The 5000-nt window shown below is 44.5% G+C and overlaps 1 protein-coding gene across 9 annotated transcripts in view; it reads right to left on the bottom strand.

Annotated features, from left to right (window-relative positions):
* The window catches only part of wasf1 (WASP family member 1), a 50928-nt gene that overhangs the window by 4403 nt on the left and 41525 nt on the right, over positions 1–5000 (bottom strand). The gene's annotated exons all lie outside the window — the stretch shown is intronic.

Consider the following 5000-nt stretch of genomic DNA (forward strand, 5'->3'; position numbering starts at 1 on the left):
TAAGTTTAGTGTTATTTTCCCCATTACTAATTAATTAAATGAATGTGTTAAATCGAAATCTCTAATATATATATATATAATATTTAAGTAGTTTGAGATTGTATGAGACTGACTCAATTACATAATTCGCAGTGCTTCATGGGAGTGGGAGGAGCTAAAGAGTTCTTTTGCCAAGATTTGCTTTGTTTCGCTTCTGTGATTGGTGGAGAATTCTCTGTGGAATCATGGGAAAAGTAGTTGTTTTTTTTAGGAATTCTGTTGTTAAACACAATAATTTAAAAGCTATGTTGAAATAATGCGGGCTGACGGCTTCAACTAAAGTACACACATCGAATAACAGTTATGGCCAGAAATCGATTCCCGTGTGGAGAAAATGAAAGGGGTTTTGCTCTTAGTGTGCAGCTGTCTATATAGGGAGCACAGCGAGGAGCGCACTAGTGTTGAAACACTGCACATGTTGCCCTTGATTACATTATAGATTTCTACACATCTCACTGACACCGACACCATGTTTATGAGTCTCGATAGAAAAGCCCCAATCACATTATTGAGTGAATCTGAAGACAGAGAGTCTCAGTGAGAGAGCAGAGCAATTACAACAGCACATCCGTCATATAGACTGTAAACACACACACACTCACACACGCACACACTCACACACACTGAGAATAGAGGCACTAACCCGCAAAGCGAGAGGTGCATTGTGGGTGAACGCTCACAGTATAAAGGCCGAACAATGATCTGAGCTGAATGTTGTGCTGTAAACACAGGATATGAAGCTGAGTGTGTGTGTGTGTGTGTGTGTGTGTGTGTGTGTGTGTGTGTGAGTGTGTGTGTTTGTGTACCTGATAACAGAGGCTGGTTTGAGGTGGGGTGTGTATGTGGGTGTAGGTGTGAGTGAGTGAGTGAGTGAGTGTGTGAGTGTGTCTGCGTGTGTGAGTGAGTGAGTGAGTGAGTGTGTGTGTGTGAGTGATGTGTGATGCGTCAGTGCAGTAGTACTGGGATAGTAGTGCCTGTAGTTTAGTAGATATTGCATACTGCATTCTGCTTACAGCTACTGCCACCGACTAGCCCTTGTGCAAGGGCGAAAAGAGGTGCCGAGTGTGTAAGTCTCCTCCTGTCGGTACACAGCCTCTCCACCGTCAAGACTCCTACAGTGCCTCTTAGCGGCCACACACGGTAACTGGACCGTAGCAGACCCAGGCTGAACTGTAGGGGATCTCGGAGCAGCAGTGGGCCCCAGAGGCGCAGTGTGCAGGCCCACCAAGCAGTGGACATGCCCTGGCACCCGCCAACCACAGCCCCAGCTATGGGTAAATAGTCCCACTGCCTTGTGGGGTAGCCTATAGAGGCAAAGGCTAAGGGAGCATACCCTGAAAAAAAAAGACAAAAGACCTCAACGGCGGAACAGGCAGAGGATGATGGCTGACTTAAGTGAAGCATCACAGCGGCTGGGAAGGCGGACTCCATGCCACTGGATCCTAACCCAGACCTGCCAAGGACTGTGTGGTGGTTGTCTGTGCACCAGCCTCCAGACGTTAAACAACGCCACGCACAGGCGTCCTCCACAAAGGGAATCCACCCTACCACCCCTGATAAAGTCCTATGGTGACCAGCAAGTGGCGACGGGGGCAGGTTTGTGTAGTCTGGAAGCCCCTAGTCATGAGCTGGCACATCAGGCGATGGGTGTCAGAATCAGTCGCTGGGCTCTTGGAACGAGCTCTTCGGCAGCTACACCCATGACTAAGCAGTCCTATTCAGGATCCGCTCTGCTTACCCCACATGGGGAAGGGGCTAGAAAAGGTGCCCTAAAAATAGCCTGGAATGTGCGCACTCTGATGGACAGCACCTCCAGTGACAGACCTGCGAGCGCCTCATGACAATCCGTCTGGTGTTGGCCAACAACCAGACAGCGACAGTAGTGAGCGCCTATGCCCCTACCCTAGACTCCGACGTGGAAGAAAAAGAAGCCTTCTACGCCTGCCTGGAAGAAACCCTGTCAAAAATCCCTAGGGAGGACAAGATCATCCTCCTTGGAGACTTCAATGCTAGGGTAGGCCGGGACCAACACCTCTGGAAGGGCACTATTGGTAAGGAGGGCATCGGTAACATCAACTCCAACGGAGTGCTGCTTCTGAGTAAGTGCGCTCAGCACAACCTCGTCATCAGCAACACTTTCTATCGACAGAAAAACAAATTCAAGGCACCTTGGAGACACCCTCGCTCCAAGCAATGGCACCTCATTGATTATGTCATTGTAAGGGCCAGGGACCGCTGTGATGTGAACATCACAAGGGCCATGATAGACTCTGACAACTGCTGGACAGACCACCGCCTCATCCGATCCACAATGTCCATCAAACTTTAAAAAAGGAGGAGGATTCAGAAGAAGCAGACCCGGCGAAGACGGAACCTTGACAGCCTGACTGAAACTGCCATCCAGCAGCTACTTCAGTAGCCTGGAAATCCAGACCTAAATCTAAAAGATTAATGGTCTGGCGTCGACTAATGAAAATCGTCCAGTTCGAGGGGCAGCACAAAGCATGCATTTGAAAACCTCACTGCACGCAATTGGATAACACTACGACCAATCACAACAAGTTATCGCTTAGCTACCAGCGGAGCTAACTGGTAGATTAGACTCTTACCGTATCCGGTCGGCAAAACAGCAAAAATGCCCTTCTTGCAAAGGAAGGATTCGAGCGCCGTCTTCTGTTCCTCTTTTAGATAAAAAGTCTCAATCTTTCATTGTAGCGGCCAAAGCCATTTCAAACAAATGGTGTTCATCCATAGCCATCTTGCAATGTTTACTAATGACTTCGATGTCGTAGCGCTGTCGTCATCTCGCCTCTGGCCCGCCTATATCAGATAACCCGATGTGATTGGTGCAGCTCAGATAGAGGGGCATATTTAATGAGCATCATTACTTGACACCAGAGTAACTCGCTGAGCAAATTCAACTTGTGCTCTCGCGAGAACTCTGGATTACCAGGGTACTACTTCAGGACTCTCTCGAGAAAAGTCTTCAGCAAGAATATCCTGATAACATCGAAGAGCACTGGGGCCTTCTCAAATCCACCATCCATGACTCATGCAAATCCACCCTTGGGTATCAGTCCAGGAATCATGAGGACTGGTTTGATGAAAATGACACAGAGATAGAACAACTTATCTCCAGAAAACGAAAAGCCTTCCGAGTGTGGCAAAATGACATAACATGTGAGGCCAAAAGGGCAGCACACGCCAGAGCCAAGGCTGACGTTCAGAGATTGATGAGGGAGCTCAAGAACAACTGGTGGACAGAAAAGTCTCTAGAACTCCAGAGACTGGCAGATTCAGGTAACACCAGGGGCTTTTTTAGTGCCACTAAGGCTGTCTATGGCCCTAGCCACTGCGGCTTAAATCCCCTGCGCCCAAAAGATGGACAGACTCTTTTAAAAGTCAATGACTCCATCAACGCACGTTGGCAGGAGCACTTTCAAGAACTTCTGAACCGTGACAGCTCAGCCGAACCAGACATCGCCGACCATATCCCGCAGAGTCCCATCAGAGAAGACATGGGGGAACCTCCTACCCTAACTGAGGTTCACAATGCCATCAGGAATCTCAGGAACAACCAGGCCAGTGGTCCTGATGGGATCCCCGCGGAGATCTTAAAGGAAGGAGGACCAAGGCTCTGGCACCACATCCACCATCTACTCGTCAAGGTCTGGGAAAGGGAAGAGCTCCCCTCAGAGCTCCGGGATACCCAAATTGTTACCATATTCAAGAAAGGGGACGAGGCTGTATCAAATCAAATCAAATCAAGTATATTTGTATAGCGCTTTTCACAATACAGATTGTATCAAAGCAGCTTCACAGTAGGGGTGGGCGATATGACCTAAAATTAATATCACGGTATTTTTCATCTTTTGAACGGTGACGGTATAATATCACGGTATAACTTTTTTTTTTCACCAATAAAGAAATTTTCATTGATTTACTCCTTGATATTTATTCCTTTATAAGCAGTTATATATTACTGTATTCTAAATATAATTAGCCTATGTTTTATCCACAACTTTAAATGCTTTAATTTAGGCTATTTTGTAACAGCGCCACAGTTTAGCGCACCACGTAGAACACTCGGGAACCGCACCTGTGGCTGGCTGCACTGCTGCTTCGTGCTCAGTAAGGAATATAGGTAGTAATCTCTATGTGTCTGTCTGTCCGTTTGCATTTTGATTATTTCGAGAACCGTTCATCCAATCGACTTCACAAGGGAGTGCAGTGTCGCATTTGGTGCAATATAGACAGACACGCGAGACGCGACACGTTCAGAATTAATAGTAAACTACAGAACAGCGCGAGCGGGAAGCGGCGCACCTCACGCGAGCAGGGCGGCTATATTCTCCGAGAACGGACACTGCACTAGTGATATAAAACGCACACAGTCTGTTAATTAAGCAATACTTTTAAGGTAGTCTAATATTTTTCTGACTAACAAATTACTGACACAGTAAAGGGTAGATTTAAATAAAGAAAAACGAAATTTAAATAAAGAAAAACGAAATTTAAATAAAGAAAAAAACGAAATTTAAATACAGAAAAAATGAAATTTAAATAAAGAAAAACGAAATTTAAATAAAGAAAAACGAAATTTAAATAGGCCTAAAGAAAAACTAAATTTAAATAAAGAAAAAACGAAATTTAAATAAAGAAAAACGAAATTTAAATAAAGAAAAAAACGAAATTTAAATACAGAAAAAATGAAATTTAAATAAAGAAAAACGGAATTTAAATAAAGAAAAACGAAATTTAAATAAAGAAAAAACAAAATTTAAATAAAGAAAAACGAAATTTAAATAAAGAAAAAACGAAATTAAGTTTGCCTAAATTAAAAACGAGATAAATTTAGATTGATAATAACGGGTAAAAAGTCTAATACATTTTGTTTATTCTATTTTCCACAATGTCAAAGCAGCAATACAAGCTCAGGCATGCACTTCGGTTCATACAAA

The sequence above is a fragment of the Abramis brama genome (genome assembly GCF_963993115.1).
Source record: "Abramis brama genome assembly, chromosome: 18".
Taxonomy (NCBI): Eukaryota; Metazoa; Chordata; class Actinopteri; order Cypriniformes; family Leuciscidae; genus Abramis; species Abramis brama.